This window comes from Mastigoproctus giganteus, chromosome 6, assembly GCF_048544385.1.
Source record: "Mastigoproctus giganteus isolate SK-2022 chromosome 6, ASM4854438v1, whole genome shotgun sequence".
Taxonomy (NCBI): domain Eukaryota; kingdom Metazoa; phylum Arthropoda; class Arachnida; order Uropygi; family Thelyphonidae; genus Mastigoproctus; species Mastigoproctus giganteus.
The window spans coordinates 124,109,079-124,127,744 of record NC_143580.1 but is presented as its reverse complement, the minus strand read 5'-3'; the positions used below and the strand labels follow the sequence as shown (position 1 = coordinate 124,127,744).

At 38.2% G+C, this 18,666-nt stretch overlaps 1 protein-coding gene across 3 annotated transcripts in view; it reads right to left on the bottom strand.

Moving 5' to 3' along the window:
- LOC150084557 (disheveled-associated activator of morphogenesis 2-like) overlaps nucleotides 1-18,666 on the bottom strand; it is a 575,048-nt gene that overhangs the window by 302,234 nt on the left and 254,148 nt on the right. The window lies entirely within an intron of this gene.

Below are 18,666 nucleotides of genomic sequence, written 5' to 3'. Positions count from 1 at the left end.
AGGTTGGCAGAATTGTTAAGGACACTACTGACGCTATGCTGCTGCAACAGGATCTGGACGGGTTGAGCAGATGGGCTGAGAGGTGGCAAATGAAGTTTAACATTGACAAATGTAAAGTACTACATATGGGAAACAGCAACCCCAGAGCAACGTATCAACTCTGTGGTACTACACTGACAGTGGTAGAGAATGAAAAGGACCTGGGGGTAATTGTGCAGGTAGATATGAAGTACTCTGAGCAGTGCAGACAGGCTGCAAGAGTAGCTCATGGTGTCTTATCAATGATATACAGGAATTTTTCTACCAGGGATAGGGAGGTGATTATTCCCTTATATAAGGCAATGGTGAGGCCACACCTTGAGTACTGTATACAGGTCTGGAGGCCTCATTTCAAGAAGGATGTAGAGCTGCTGGAATGAGTACAGAGAAGGGCAACAAGGTTAGTGAACGGAACGAAGGGTTGTTCTTATGAAGAAAGGCTTAAGTTTTGCAAATTACAGTGTCTGGAGACTAGGCACCGGCGAGGTGATCTGATAGAGGTGTACAAAGCCTTGAATGGTTTGAGCATGCTCACTGCTGATGGGATACTGCCTCTTGCTCAGAATAATCACCTGAGAGGGCATAAATTCAAATTGAGGAAAGACAGATGTAGGATAGATGTGTGGAAATTTGCCTTTAGCCAGCGGGTAGTTGGTTGGTGGAACAGACTTCCATCCCTTGATGTGGAAGTTGATAGCCTAAATAAATTTAAGGCTCAGCTGGACAGGTATTTCGAACAAATGGAGGGGTGAAATGGAAGGGATTTTTTTTTTTTTTTTGGCTGATGCTGCATAAGCTTGCTTTCTTGCATCGTATGCCTCTACTAATGCTAATGCCTCTGAATGCTCGTAAAAATTGTTGTCATTACTTTCTACCTAAACAACTGAGCTATGACATCACAGAGTGTCATTATCAATGAACCATCTGATAATATCACATTATAAATTTGGCTATGACAACAAACATGTTGCTTCAGGAAGTGAAAAACCAATTACCTTTTCCAATTCACTTCCAAGTCACCATCCACTTTATTCTAGGAGCCAAATGGTAAGTCTGTCTTTACTAGGATATTTCCATTTAGCATGTTTACTTGTTAGATACACCAACTATTTCTATTCAACCAATTCAAATACAGAAGGGTCTCCAAATTCTTGAGGATTAGGTTTCTAGTACTCCCACCGCCAAAATATGTGAGAAATCACTTAATTGGGTGGGTGGGTGGGAGTACTAGAAACATAAGTTGGGGTTCCAGTTTCTCCTAAAGAAAACTATTACATTAAGGTAATATTAGGAAAATTCCTGTAAACCATGTATCATGTATATAAACTTTATTCTTGTAAACTGATTTACCTAAATATTAAAAATATACAGTTAACAGGGAAGACTGTTTCTACAGGAATGGGATACACTTAAATAGAAATGGTACAAGAATATTTTCTGATGTATCGAGCCAGTGTTGGTGGTTTGCAGTTATTGGCATTATCATTAGTTGAAGCATATGATGCAAGAAAGCATGCTTATACAGAATCAGACAAAAAAAAAAAAAAAAAAAAAAAAAAAATTTGTGCCACTCTTTGAACCTCCTTTGCGAATTGGGGATACATTTGCACATCTCCAGTGCAAGGGGATCGCTCTTGAATCTAAAGATGCTCTCATAATTATGGCTAAGGGTTTGCTTACTTCTCTCACTGCCTCCTTCAATATAACTGGATAAATTCCATCCAGCCCAGGTGCCTTTTTTATGTTTAACTTCAACAATTTTTCCTCCAATTTGCTCTCAGTTATTACAAAATCACTTAGCTCCCTGTTAGAGTTTGATAAACATCTGGCATTCCCCTACTTGAAAAAATCTTCATGTGCGAATGTAGATGCAAAATTCTCATTCAGTTTGTCAGCTATTTGAGCAGGATCATCCTGAAATCCAAGTATATGATATCAAAATTATTTTTTGCATCTAGTTCCTTTGTGACCACTTCGTTGTATCCATTCAATCGAATCAAACAGATGAACCACCAACATCAAGTGGACCAATCCGATTAATTCCCATTATTCTAGAGTTTACATAAGTAAAGCAGTCTTTGTTGTTTTTCTTTGCATCCTTTGCCAAGGATTTCTCATAATCAGCCTTTACTTGCCTAACCACCTTTGTGACGTGACTACAGACGAGCTTATATATGCCATATGTTTCTGTGTCACCCTCCCACACATTTTTATTCTCTGCCACGAGCCTCATTAGTTAATCTGACATCTGTTTAGGTGTAAATCTTGAGAACAGTATTTCTCAGTTGGTATGACAAGCCTAGCAGCTTCCAAGATTATTTCCTTCAAGGCTTCCCAATTATAATTCACTGTTTTTACCATCATCAGTTGATCCCACTGTACAGAATTTAAAAACTGTCTGAGACCACTGTAGTCACCTTTACAAAAACAAAAACCCTTCCCTTTACTCTTGATGGTAGTTACATCTTTAAGTAAATTCCACATCAGTACATTGCGATCAGTGTCACCTAGTGGTACCTTTATCTGCAAATTCTTAATGCATTAATAATCACTACTGATAATCAGATCAAGAGTATTACTCTTTCAGTTTTCCCTTCGAACACATTGCTGTAGGAAACAATCTTCCAATAAATCCACAAGTCTTGCTAGAGTACAAGTGACTGACCCACATGTTCCAGTCTATATCTGGGAAATTAAAATCCCCCATTATAAGACACTCTATTTCTCTGTACAGTTGTTTATTATACTCATCAGAGTCATTAGGCCTATAACACACTCCTACTTCCAATTTTGCTTTCCCAGTGCTTATGTCAAACCAAACTGACTCAACACTGCACTGTACGTCCAGCCATGTCGACTGGCTGTACGTCCTTGGATTTTATGTGTTTCTTAATTAACACCATAACCTCTCCTCCCTTCCTACCCTGTCTATCCTTTCTGTACACATTGTACGCCCCAAATTCCAATTCTGAACTGTTTATATCTATGTGACACCATGTCTCTGTTATCCCAACAATATCTGCCCTTGAAGTCTTGATCAGCACTTCAAATTCATCAAACTTATTTACTACACTTCCATTATTGGTGTACATGCAAGTATACATGCTCCTATTCTTACTATTAGTTACACTAACACAGCCCGTGTATTTACTTGTTTGATTGTGGCTCCCTGTAGCTCTCGAAATCCCCAGAAACGTGCTCTCCAGGTTGCTGTTCCTTACAATAGAAGCAGTGCAAGAATCGCTTTTGCCTCTACTTGTGGCTACACTTAATCTTTTAGTCTGTGAATCCCCCAAGCTATCAGTTTTTCCGACCCACCTAACACTGTCTCAATAGGATCAGCAAATATTCTTGCACCCTTTCTATTTAAGTGTATCCCATTCCTGTAGAAGCGGTCTCTCCTGTTAGCAAGCACAGACGATGCTTTAAAAAATTCTATCCCATGAGCTTTGCACAATCTCTCCAGGGCCGCATTGATTGACAAGACTCTCGTCATATACTCCCTCCTATCATGTCTGTGCAGAATTGCAGACACTCAAAAATTTAAACCTAACTCACAACTTTTTTTCAATATTGACCTGCACTTGTTAAGTAAATCTGAAGATCTCTTACTCTTAAGGTCATTAGTGCCAAGGTGTACAACAATATCACTCTTTGTGCCCTTAAAAGATATCTGCTCTACAACATCATCAACTTTTGTTGATGACGTTGACCTGTACTTGTTAAGTAAATCTGCAAATCTCTTACTCTTAAGGTCATTAGTGTGAATGTGTACAACAATATCACTGGATGTGCCCTTAAAAAATGATAACTGCTCTACAATGTCATGAACTTTTGCCCGTGGCAGACATACCTTGGTCCGGTTCCACCTATTCGTTTTGCAAAATATATGCCGGTCGCCGACAATAACTAGTTCCTGTGGGACCAGCACATTCTGCCTTGGAGATTGCTGCTCTGTTGCCTGATGCAGAGGAGTGAGCTGTGGTGTTGAGTTGGGCAGCTGAAAGTTTGATGCACCGTCATTAATTTCTTCGAGGACATATACCCCACAAGTCAAACTCTAATACATACCCATCAGAACACTGAGTTGGTGCCTAATTTCTTCACAGTCTCTGCACAGGCTAGATCATGTCCCATTCTAGAAAGTTCTGCACACATTTTGCACATTTTTTTAGACTGTGATGCGTTGGAGAATTGGCCCCTTTGGTTCTCCACTGAGCCAAAGTACTACCACTACTTTGTACTCATTGCTTTGCTACTCTAGTCTGGGTCATGATTCCATTTAAGTACAATTTAATTTAAAATGAATTTAATAAGATTAATAAATTTTACTAATTAATTGATAATACTATACTAAGCTAACAGATTTCTAATACAGTTCTATATATTTCGCTATCTAGTTTTACATTAAACCTTATGCTAATTATTCACATTATTGGAATATTCACAGACTAACAGATTAACAGTAGTTTTTTTTTTTTTTTTTTTTTTTTTAGGAGCATTAGCAACTAAGGCCATATTGCTCCGGGATATGCGGTGGTCATTCCCTGACCTTTCCGCATCCTCCGTATTTGGTGGTGACGGGCTCGAACCCCGGTCTAATCTAACAGTAGTTGCAGGCAGAGGTGGAAGTGATTGTTGCAATGCTTCTATTGGAAAGAGCAGCAGCTTAGAAAGCAAGTTTCTGGGGGTTTCAGGAACTGCTGAGAGTCATCATGAAACAAATAAATACATGGACTTTGTTAGGGTAACAAAGAGTAAGAACAGGTGCATGTATCTCAATTTCATTTAGAGTAGTGACAAGACAACATTTTCTGGGTTCACAAGAGGCTTTTGCAAGTCTATTTTATTATTATCCTGGAACTAAACACTACCAAATTGATTATGCTTTAACACTGTGATTGCTATTTTACTTGTCTAAACTTCTCTAGTAATATCTTTATTCACAAAGTATGCGTTTGTTTATTCTTATATTTTTTTTTTTATTTTATTATTTTTAAGCATTAAAAACTCCATAGCAGTTGTTTTTTTTTTTTTTTTTTTTTTTAAATCCGGATAGCTATAGCTGTATAACCATTCAAAACTGAACATGTTTGTGTGACATATTTTTCTTATTTTAGATCTAGAATACAGCCTAGAATTCTTTTAAGACACATTTGAAACAGCTTGTACGTAAGGAAGTTTGGGGGACTGAACTAATATTTGCGAAACAATAAAGCTTGCCAGCTATGCAAAGGAAAGGAAATCTGTCTATTCAGACAGATTTCCTTTGAAGTAGTCTCCTTGACACTGTATACATTCATTCTAATGCATCTGCAATTCTGAAAGCATTTCTGATGAGCTCCTCTGGAATTACTAAGAGTTCTTATGTATCATTTTTAATAATTTCCTCAGATGTTGCAAATCTAATAATTTCAAGAGGGCTTTTCACTTACGAGTGACCTCGTAACCTACCATAGGCTTCTGTGTCACCTGATGATTTCTATGCATCCCCTTCATTTTTCTTCTCTGCCACGAGTCTCATTAGTTCATCTGACATCCATTTAGGCCTAAACCTTGAACAGTATTTCTTAGTTGGGACAAAAAGCCTAGTAGCTTCCAAGATTAGTTCCTTGAATGCTTCCCATTTAGAATTTGCTGTTGGTAACATGCTCAGTTGTCTCAGACCATCTCAGACCAAACTGTCTCAGACCATCGTAGTCACCTTTGTGAATGCAAAAACCCTTCCCTTTACCCCTGATGGTAGTTACATTGTTGAGTAATGATGTAAGGCATTAAAGTAATACAGGTATACCAATCTATGTTATAATATCTAGGGATAGAAAGACAGAAAGTCCACCAATGAGAAGCCACATTCACAACTTAAATTGTTTTTATATTAATTCTTATGGAAATATTTTACACCAGCCATCTAGGATCAGTTTTCACCTCTAGCTCAAGAAAACCTTAAAAATTAAATTTTTGTTCACAATTCCTTATATTTTAGGAATACTTAAATACACCTTTAATATACCAGTCCACAAAATTTTATTTCAATGTCATGAAGTGAGCCTCAGAACTACAGGTGGAATCAATATAACCTGCAGTTACACCAATGCTAGAAGTTTAGTAAAGAAATTTGAAGAATTTGTGGTGCTGATCAAAACATCAAAGCCAGAGCTATGGTGTCACACAGATATAAGGAATGCAGAATTGGAATTTGAGAAGTACAATGAGTACAGAAAGGATAGAGGGGGTAGGGGAGGTTAGCATTAGCATTTGCATTGGTAGAAGTAGACAATGCAAGAAAGCAAGCTTATTCAGCATCAGCCAAAAAAAAAAAAAAACACTCCCGTTTCACCCCTCCATTCATTCCAAATACCTGTCAAGCTCAGCCTTAAATTTATTTAAGCTATCAACTTCCACAACAAGAGATGGAAGTCTGTTCCACCAACCAACTACCCGCTGGCTAAGGGCAAACTTCTGCACATCTGTGCTACATCTGTCTTTCCTCAATTTGAATTTATGCCCTCTCAGGTGATTATTCTCAGAAAGAGGAAGAATCCCATCAGCATTGAGCATGCTCAAACCATTCAACACTTTATACACCTCAATCAGATCACCTCGCAGGTGCCTAGTCTCCAGATACTGTAATCTGCAAAACTTAAGCCTTTCTTCGTAAGAGCAACACTTGGTTCCATTCACTACTCTTGCTTGCCCTTCTCGATACTCGTTCCAACAGTTCTACATCCTTCTTAAAATGAGGACTCCAGACCTGTATAAAGTACTCAAGGTGTGGCCTGACCATTGCCTTATACAAGAGAATAATCACCTCCTTATCCCTGCTAGAAAAATTCCTGTATATCATTGACAAGACACCATGAGCTACTCTTGCAGACTGTCTGCACTACTCAGAGTACTTCATATCTGCCTGCACAATTACTCACAGGTCCTTTTTCTTCTCTACCACTGTCAGTGTAGTACCACAGAGTTGATACGTCACTCTGGGGTTACTGCTTCCCATATGTAATACTTTACATTTCTCGATGTTAAACTTCATTTGCCACCTCTCAGCCCATTTGCTCAACTTTTCTACATCATGTTGTAACAGCGTACTGTCATTAGTGTCCTTAACAACCCCACCAACCGTCATATCATCTGCAAACTTGGACATTAAGCTTGGTATACCATCATCAATATCATTTATAAATACAGAAAACAACAATGGACCCAACACTGAACCCAGAGGGACATCACTAATAACATTAGTCTATGAAGAGCAGTGTCCATTAATTACCACTCTCTGTCTTCTCCCACTCAACTATCCCTTTATCCATAGCAGCAATTTGCCTCCAATGCCACACTGCTCCAATTTGTGCAGCAGTCTTCCATGTGCAACAGTATCAAAAGCCTTTCTAAGATCCAAATATATGATATCAAAGTTATTCCCTGCATCCAGTTCCTTTGTAACCACATCATAATACCCAATCAAATTGGTCAGGCAAGACTTTCCCTTAACAAAACCATGCTGTGTTTGAGCTATAACTGAAGTCTTGTCTAGATGATCCTGTAGTGCTTCTTTATCCAGTGCTTCCATTAATTTCCCTGGAACAGAAGTTAAATTAACAGGTCTATAATTACTTGTGTCGCCCTTTGATTCTACTTTGTGAATTTCTGTCACACTTGCACACCTTCAGTCCATGGGTACCTCCTCTGAGTCCAAAGAAGCTCTCATACTTAGGGCTAAGAGTTTGCTTACTTCCTTTGCTGCCTCCTTTAATATAACTGGATAAATCCCATCCACCCCGGGTGCCTTTTTTATGTTTATCTTCAACAATTTCTCCTCCACTTTCCTCTCAGTTATTGCAAAATCATCTAGCTCACTGCCAGAGTTTAATTCACCTCTGGCATTCCCCTCCCCGAATAACTCCTCATGTGTGAATGTAGATGAAAAATACTCATTTAGTTTGTTAGCAAACTGAGCAGCATCGTCAACAGTTGAACCATCAATATCCAGTGGATCAATCTGATTCATCCCTTTCCTTCTAGAGTTTATATAAGTAAAGAACTCTGCTGTTTTTCTTTGCATCCTTTGCCAAAGATTTCTCGTAATCTGCCTTTGCCCATCTAATGTCTTTTGTGACTTGGTTACAGACCAGCTTATATCTCTCATAGGCTTCTATGTCACTCATTAATTTATATGTATCCCATGCATTTTTCTTCTCTGCCATATGTCTCATTAGTTCATCTGACATCCATCCATTTAAGCCTAAACCTTGAACAATATTTCTTAGTTGGAATGTAAAGCCTAGTAGCTTCCAAGATAAATTCTTTGAATGCTTCCCATTTTGAATTTGCTGTTGGTAACATCATGAGTTGGTCCCACTGTATAGAATTTAAATACTGTCTCAGACCATCGTAGTCGCCTTTACGAAAGCAATAACCCTTCCCTTTACCCCTGATGGTAGTTAACTCTTTGAGTAAATCGCACTTCAGCACACTGTGATCGCTGCCACCTAGTGGTTCCTTTATCTGCAGATTCTTAATGCATGAAGAGTCACTACTGATAATCAAATCGAGTATTACTCCCTCTAGTTGCCTCCCGAACGTGCTGATGTAGAAAACAATCATCCAATAAATCCACAAAACCTTGCTAGTGTGTGAGTGACCAACCCACAAATTCGAGTAAATATCTGGGAAATTAAAATCCCCCATTATAAGACTCCCTGATTTACTGGCCCACTTTATTTCCCTGTACAGTTTCTTATTATACTCATCAGATTCATTAGGCCTATAACACACTCCTATTCTCAATTTTGATCTCCCAATGCTTATGCTACAGGTTATGCTGTTAGTTAAGAAACATAACATCTAAGGCAGTGCATCCAATTGACATTGGTGGACATTGCAATATTGAGTTAGTTTGGTGCTCATGTCTGGTGAGCATGGGCTTGGCACACGCAGAGTCCTGAGCTGGATATCATCGTTCTTCTCTTTCTTAGTGATTCCCTTGTACTTTTTACTCTTATTCCTCTCTCTCTCTCTCTCTCTCTCTCTCTCTCTCTCTCTCTCTCTCAGGGTAACTCAGAAATTTTTTTTTTTTTTGGATGGCAAAAACCTTAGTCTTCCATGCCCAATATGTCTAAATATAATATTAATATAATGGTCCAGTCTAGCACTTAACCTGCTATTCACTCTGCTCAACAGCAGTAATTATGGATATAACCTCAAAGAAGGAAGGAAGAACCTGTATACCCTCACCCACTTGATGTAGACGGATGATATCAAGCTCTACACTGGAACCGAGAAGCAACTCCATGAACTTCTCCGGATTACTGAAGGATTCGGCAATGATATTAGGATGGAATTTGGTCTAGACAAATGCAAGACCCACGGATTGCACCGGGGAAAATTAGTTAACTGAAACTACCAGCTGCAGACTGGTAATAAATGTATTACCAGCTACAGACTGATAACATATATAATAAACAGCAGGCCGTCTATTATATATATTTTGAAAATGACCATGGGTCGGATTACAGACATCCACGGGACAGAGTTGGCCCATGGGCCAGAGTTTGTCAACACCTGCGCTAGATGGTCCTGCATTAGTCACTACTGATGACTAATGCAGGACCATCAGGTGACTCCATTATTTTCCATTGAACTAAAGCGAAGCTAACAGGTCTGTAATTACATATGTTACCCTTTGATTCCCCTTTGTGAATTGGGGATACATTTACACATCTCTAGTTCACAGGGATCTCACATGAATCCAAAGATACTCTCATAATTATGGCTAAATGTTTGCTTACTTCCCTTAATATAATTGGATAGATCTCATCCACCCCAGGTGCCTTTTATATGTTTAGCTTCAACAATTTTTCTTCCACTCTCCTCTCAGTTATCACAAAATTGTTTAGCTTCCTGTTATAGTGTGATAAATGTCTGGCATCCCCTTCCTAAAGAATTCCTCATGTGTGAACATAGATGCAAAATACTTATTCAGACTGCCAGCAACCTGAGCAGGATCATCAACAGCAAGTTGACCAATGTGTTCAATCCCATCCTTCTACTGTAAACATAAGTAAAGAAGTCTTTACTGCTTTTCTTGGTATTCTTTACCAGACTTATTATAATCTGTCTTGGCTTGCTTAACTTCCTTTGTGACTTTGTGACTTGATTTCAAATTAATTTATATCAACCTAGGCTTCTGTATCACCTGATAATTTATATGCATCCTATGCATTTTTCTTCTCTGCCATGTGTCCCAATAGTTCATCTGACATCCATTTAGCTTTAAACCATGAGCTGTATTTGTTATTTGGTATAAAGAGCCTAGTAGCATCTATGATTATTTCACTGAATTCTTCCCATTCAGAATTTGTTACTGATAACATCATTAGTTGGTCCCACTGTATAGAATTTAAAAACTGTCTGAGAACGTTGTAATGTCCTTTATGAAAGCACAAACTCTTCCCTTTACCTTTGATGGTAGTTAGCCGAGTGGTCAGGAGTGGGAGTGCAGTAGCACACGCTCCTTGAGTAGACTGGGGTTCAAGCCTCTGACTGCTAAGTACGGTTGATCTGCCAACCCACACTGGACCAGCGTGGCAGATTATGGTCCATTTCCCTCAACATGAATTGTTCAGGAGGCTTCCATCCTGCATTGGGTTGATAATGGCTGCAGTTTACCGTTTTTTTTTTTTTTTATATATCATACATCAATGCATGTGATTGCTGCCACCTGGTGGTTCTTTTATTCTTAAATTCTTAATGCATGAAGAATCATTGCTGATAATCAGATTGAGTATTGGTCTCTTTGTTGACCTTCTAAACATGCTGCTGTAGAAAACAGTCATCCAATAAATCCACAAGTTCCAGTCAATATCTGGAAAGTAAAATTCCCATTGTAAGAAATTCTGATTTACTGGCCCACTCTATTACTCTGTATTATTATTAGGGTTACTATTATTAGGACTACTGGTCCCTGGAAAATATTTCTTTGTCGAATGCCCTTGGTTTTTATTATCATTATTATTATAATTAGTAGTAATAGTACTGGTAAGCGATATAAAGACACAAGCTTATACAGATCTGTTAAAAAAAAATAATAATAACCACTACCCACCTCATTTATCTCTTCTATCTAATAATATGTCTAATTCTCCCTTAAATGTATTCAAACTCTTTACTTAACACCAGATTATAGTTTATTCCAATAATCAATTACTCTCTGGCTGAAAGCAAATTTTTTCATATTATCCTGCAGCCATCCTTTTCAATTTTGAATTTTTATGTTCTCCTTTATGCACTGTCTGAAAAAATATTATAATACCGTCATCATTAAGTCTACCAATCCATTTAAAGCCTTAATCAGGTTTCCTCTTTTAGAATGTGTTCCTGTAAATGCAACTCACAAAAATTGCAAATCATCACATACTTGAATTTCCTCTTTACAGGTCAATATTGTGCAAATCAACAAATGAGCTCTCTTGAAATGTTCAATGATGACATATCCCCTTACATCACTATGGATGCGTTAAAATTAAGATAAGTGGTGCAAGAAGAAAATGACAAATGTGGCCTCAAACTGTAGAACAAACTATGCCTTCAGAATCAGTTGCACTGGTATTCCAACTGTCTGAAAGCAGTATAACAAAGGCTCAAAGACATTTAGTTTCTGTTTCTGCTATCTGCCTTTTTTATTTAGAAACACTTCCACAAAATGCACACTGTTGTTCTGAATTAGCATCTCTATTTCCATCACTGTCCAAGTCCAAACTTGTAGAACCAACCTTTCCTGTTCCTCATTTATTACTTCTACTTCTGTTTCCTGGAACAACCTTCCTTTATTTGTATTTCCTAAAAATTGCAATCCACAGAAGTCCAATCCACAATAATTCAAGGGACTAAACTAGAAAAACTACTCCCTCTTCCTGTGATCAGCTCACTACTACCATGTTCAAAAAGTCCTTTTAAGAATTCCTCAAGTCTCCATTGTGATTCACACTGAGACCTTCTCAAATCAGTGACAATTTGTCATTAGCATTTGTAGAGGCATATGATGCAAGAAATCCAAGCATATATAGCATCAGCCAAAAAAAAAACCCTTCCCATTTCACCCATCCATTCACTCCAAACGTTTGTCTAGTTCTGCCTTGAACTTATTTAAGTTGCTGACATCCTGCAGATAGCAATTTGTTCCAACTATCAATCACTAACTGGCTAAAGGCAAATTTCTGCAAGTCTATTCTACAATTGTCTTTCCTCAATTTGAATTTATGTCCCCTCAGGTGAGTAATCTGAGCAAGAGGAAGAATCCCATCTGCATTCGGCATTCAGCTTGCTCAAACCATTCAGTTCCTTATACACCTCAATTAGATCACTTCGCAGGTGCCTAGTCTCCAGAAGCTGCAATTTGGAGAACTTAAGCCTTTCTTGGTAACAGCAACCCTTTATTCGACTCACCAATGTCATTGCCCTTCTCTGTACTTGTTCCAGCAACTCTACATCTTTTCTAAAATGAGGTCTCAAGGTTTGATCTAACCATTGCCTTATACAAGGGGAAAACCACCTTTTTTTTCCTGCTAGCGAAATTTCTGTATATCATTGACAAGACACTATGAGCTACTCTTGCAGCCTTTTTGCACTGCTCAGAAAACTTCATATCTGACTGCACAATTACCCCTAGGTCCTTTTCATTCTTCAGTGGGTCATACTGTAGTAAGACCCAGTCGATACATTACTCTGGGATTGCTGCTACCCATATGCAGTACTTTACAATTTTTTGAATGTTAAACTTCTCAGCCCATCTGATCAACTTTTCCAGATCCTGTTGCAGTAGCATACTATCATTACTGTTATTAACAACCCTGCCATCCTTTGTATCGCAGAAACTTAGACATTAACCCTGATATACCTTCATCAATATCATTGATAAATACAGAAAACAACAATGGGCCCAACACCGAACCCTGGGGGACTCCACTAATAACATTAGTCCAACATTAGAAGAGCAGTGTCCATTTATTACCACACTCTGTCTTCTTCCACTCAGCCATCCTTTTATCCATTGTAGCAATTTGCCCTTAATACCATAATGCTCCAGTTTGATCAGTAGTCTTCCATGTGCCATAGTATCAAAAGCTTTCGTAAAATCCAAGTATATGATATCAAAATTATTTTTTGCATCCAGTTCCTTTGTGACCATATCATAGTATCCAATTAGCCAGACAAGACCTCCCCTTAACAAAACCATGCTGTGCCTGAATTATAACTGCAGTCTTGTCTAAATGATCCTACATTGCTTGCTTAACCAGTACTTCCATTAATTTCCTTGGAACAGAAGTTAAACTAACAGTTCTCTAATTACCCATCTCACACTTTGATTCCCCTTTGTGAACTGGGGACACATTTGCACATCTCCAGTCCATGGGGACCTCCCCAGAGTCCAAGGAAGCTTTCATAATTATGGCTAAGGGTTTTCTAACTTCCTTTGCTGCTTCCTTTAATATAACTGGATAGGTCCCATCCAACCCAGGAGCCTTTCTTTTGTTCAAATTCTCCTCCACTTTGCTCTCTTTGCTCTCAGTTATTACAAAATCATTTAGCTTTCTGACGGAGTTTGATAAACTTCTGGCATTCAGCTCCATGAATAATTCCTCATGTATGAATGCAGATGCAAAATACTCAATCAGTTTGTCAGCTACCTCAGCAGGTACATCGAAAATCGAATCATCGATGTCAAGTGGACCAATCTGATTCATTCCCTTCTTTCTAAAATTTACATAAGTAAAGAAGTCCTTACTGTGTTTCTTTCTGTTCTTTGCCAAAGATTTCTCGTAATCTGCCTTTGCTTGCCTAACATTCTTTGTGACTTGATTACACACAATCTTATATCTACCAGGCGACACAGAAGCCTATGACAGGAAAAACAGCAAAGAGTTCTTTACTTATGTAAACTCTAGAAGAAAGGGGATAAATCAGATGGTCCACTTAACATGGATGGTTTGACTATTGATGATCCTGCCCAAGTAGCTGATAAACTGAATGAGTATTTTGCATCTACATTCACACATCAGGAGTTATTCAAGGAGGCGAATGCCAGAAGTTTATCAAACTCTAACAGGGAGCTAAGTGATTTTGTGATAACTGAGAGCAAAGTGGAGGAGAAATTGTTGAAGTTAAACATAAAAAAAGCACCAGGGGCAGATGGAAACTATCAAGTTACAATGAGAAAGGCAGCAAGGGAAGTAAGCATACACTTCACGATAATTAGAGTCACGGGAGGTCCCCATGGACTGGAGATGTGCAAATGTATCCCAAATTCACAAAGAGGGTTGAAAGGGTGACACAAATAATTAAAGAACTGTTAGTTTAACTTCTGTTTTGGGGAAAATAATGGAGTCACTGGTTAAAGAGGTGATACAGGATCACCTAGACAAGACAGCAGCAATAGTTCAGACACAGCATGGGTTTGTTAAGGGGAAGACTTGACTTGTATGACCAGTTTGATTGGATACTATGATGTGGTACAAAGGAACTGGATGCTAAAAATAATTTTGATATCATATACTTGGATTTCAGGAAAGCTTTTGATACTGTTGCACATGGAACACTGCTGTACAAATTGGAGAAGTATGACATTAAGGGTGAGTTGCTACAATGGATAAAAGAATAGCTGAGTGGGAGATGGCGGAGAGTGGTAATAAATGTACACTGCTCTATGTGAACTAACATTATTAGCAAAGTCCCCCAGGCTTTGGTGCTGGGTCCATTGTTATTTTGTGTATTATCAATGATATTGATGAAGGTATATATCAGGCTTAATATCCAAGTTTGCAAATGATACAAAGGTTGGCAGGGTTGTTAATGAACTAAAGATAGTATGCTACTGCAACAAGATCTAGAAAAGTGGCAATTGAAGTTTAACATTAACAAAGGAAAAGTACTGCATATGGTTAGCAGTAACCCAAGAGAAACGTACCAACTCTGGTACTACACTCAGGGAGGTGGAGAATAAAAAAGACCTGGAGGTAATTGTTCAGTCAGATATGAAGTTCTCTGAGCAGTGCAGATGGGCTGCCAGAGCAGGTCATGGAGTTTTGTCAATGATATATAGGAATTTTGCTAGCAGAGACAACGAGGTGATTATCCCTTTGTATAAGGTAATGGTCAGCCCAGACCTTGAGTGCTGTATACAGGTCTGGAGGCGTCATTTTAAAAAGAATGTAGAGTTGCTAGAACAAGTACAGAGAAGGGCAACAAGATTGGTGAGAGGAACATAGGGGTGCGCTTATGAAGAAAGGCTTAAGTTCTGCAAGTTGCAGCATCTAGAGACTAGGTATCTGTGAGGTGATCTGATTGAGGTGTATAAGGGCCTTGAACGGTTTGAGCTGGCTCAATGCTGATGGGATACGTCCACTTGCTCAGACTAAGAACTTGAGGGGACATAGATTCAAATTGAGAAAAGACAGTTGTAGAATGGATGTGCGGAAGTTTTCTTTTAGCAACCAGTAGTTGACTGCTGGAACAGACTTGCATCTGTTGTTTTGGAAGTTGATGCTTAAATAAAATTAAGGCTGAGCTAGACAAATGTTTGGAGTGAGCGAATGAGTGAAATAGGAAGGGTTTTTTTTTTTTTTTTTTTTTTTTGCTGTTGCTGTATAAGCTTGCTTTCTTGCATCATATGCCTCAACTAACACTAATGCTAATGCTAATACCCTAGGCATCTCTGTTTCCTGATATTAATATGCATCCCATGCATCTTTCTTCTCTGTCACGAGTCTCACTAGGTCGCCTGACATCCAATTTAGGCTTAAACCTTGAACAGTATTTCTTAATTCTTATGAAAAGTCTTGTAGCTTCCAAGATTAATTCCTTGAATGATTCCTATTTAGAATTTGCTGTTGGTAACATCATCAGTTAGTCCCACTGTATAGAATTTAAAAAATCTTTGAGACCACTGTAATCACCTTTACGAAAGCAAAAGCCCTTCCCTTTACCCCTGATGGTAGTTACATCTTTAAATAAATCCCACATCAGTACATTGTAAATACAGCCACCTAGTGGTTATCTGCAGATTCTTAATGCATGAAGAATCACTGCTGATAATCAGATCAAGAGTATTATTCCCTCTGGTTACCTCTCGAACATGCTGCTGTAGACATCAGTCACCCAATAAATCCACAAAATCCTTGCTAGTGTGTGAGCGACCAACCCACAAGTTTCAGTCTACATCCGGGAAGTGAAAATCTCCCATTATAAGACAATCTCATTTACTGGCCCACTCTATTTCTCTGTACTGTTGTTCATTGTACTCATTAGAGTCATTATTATTATTATTATTAGCTATATGGTGCAAGGAAGCCTGAGGCTTATACTGTACCAGCCAAAAAAAAAAAAAAATTCCTGAGTTACCCTGAGAGAGAGAGAGAGAGAGAGAGAGAGAGAGAGAGAGAGAGAGAGAGAGAGAGAGAGAGAGAGAGAGAGAGGTAGAAAGGAATCACCAAGAAAGAGAAGAATGATGATATAACACACTCCTACTCGCAACTTTGTTTTCCCAGTGCTTATGTCACACCAAACTGGCTCAATACTGCACTGTCTAACCTTCTCAACAGGATGCACTTCCTTAGATTTTACATGTTTCTTAACTAACAGCATTACCCTTCCTCCCCTTCTATCCTTTCTGTACACATTGTACTCCCCAAATTCCAATTCTGCATTCCTTATCTCTGTGTGACACCATGTCTCTGATATCCCAACATCAGCCTTTGATGTCTTGACCAGTACCTCAAATTCATCAAATTTATTTACTATATTCCTAGTATTGGTGTACATGCAAATGTATAAATGCACCTGTTCTTACTCTTAATTACTCTAACACAACCCATGTGTTTAATTGTTCCATTATGACTCCCAGCAGTGCTTGAAATCCCCAGTACCTCACTTTCCAGGCTGCTGCTCATTCTAATTGAAGCAGTGCAAGGATCACTTCCACCTCTGCCTGTGGCTACCATTAATCTATTAGTCTGCGAATCCCTCCCAAGCTAGCAGTTTTCCTGCCCACCTAACACTGCCTCGATAGCATCAGCAAATATTCTTACACCCTTTCTATTTATCACATCCCTGTAGAAACAATATCTCCTGTTAACAAGCACAAACCAAGCTGAAAAATATTCTATTCCATGAACCTTGCACATTCACTCCAGAGCCGAATTGATTGACAAGACTCTCATCATCTACTCCCTCCTATCGCGTCTGGGCAGAATTGCAGCCATTTTCAAATTTAACCCTAACTCGTGACTTTTTTTCAACGTTGATCTGTATTTGTTAAGTAAGTCGCCCAATCTCCACTCTTAATGTCATTGGTGCCAACGTGTACAACAATATCACCCTTTATGCTATTAAAAGATGGTATCTGCTCTAAAATGTCAACTTTTGCCCTTGGTAGACATAGCCTGGTCATATTCCACCTATCCTTTTTGCACAATATATTTCCCGTCTTCCTGACAATATATTCACCGACAATAACTAGCTGCTGTGAGACCAGTGCATTCTGCCAATCAAGATTGCCACTGTATTGCCTGATACCCAAGAGTGAGCTCTGGCATTGAGTTGGGCAGCTAAGATCATGATGCCCCCCCATTTCATTTTCTTCAAGGACATCTACCCTACTCTTCAAACTCTGATAGACACCCATCAGAAAACTGAGTTGGCACGTAATTCATGAAGGAGTCTGAAAGAGTAAGCCATTTTACCATGAATATATATATATTAATATGTTTCGCATGTGTGGGCCCTGAAGAGAACATATGTATGTATACATTATTTAAGGTCATTTTGAATAACATTTAATAATAACATTTTAAAGTACGTTAGAAACCTTCCAGTAAGTGCTTCCATCTGTTATCCATGTTTCTAAGTAATTATAGAGCAGTTTATAATGATTTGCAGCATGATAATAGATTTTAAAATCATAAGAGAATGTGTCTGTCAGCCAGCATTATTGTCCAATTTTGGCTTTCTCTGAATTCCAAAATTCTCTGGAATTCAGATCCAGAAGTTGATAAAATTGAATCAAAGGATACACAGAGGTAAAAAATAGTATTACATTAAAGAAGTAATGATAAGTTTTTTCCAAATTTAAGAATTTTTTTTAAAATTCTTTTGCAATTTTTTTGTTTTTTTGTGATTTAAAAAAATTTTCATTTGAATTTGAAATAATTTCAATCTGATGATGGGCAACCAAGCCAAAAATACAAATAAATTAATATTAATTAAAAATAGTTATGTACAAAGTTTTCATGTTTACAATATTCCATGATTTCAAAAAAAGTTTGAAGAAATAACTCCTCAGGGTGCATACATTGCCTATAAAACTCACCCATGAAAAGGTTATAGTCCTCCACAGTAACACATTCACATCTGCTTTCCCACTGTGGTTTTCTGCATAAATTTCCATCACATTCATCACTCATTTGGTGTTTCTTGAATCTGCATACTTTGCAATTATAAAAGCATAATGTACCTTCCATCCTTCTTTTATGTCTGCCTTTCCCATGTCTGTTGTATTTACCATGTTAAAATTCTTCATCCAGTATATGAAGAGTAATCAGAAAATTCAGCCAATGGTCACTGTATACT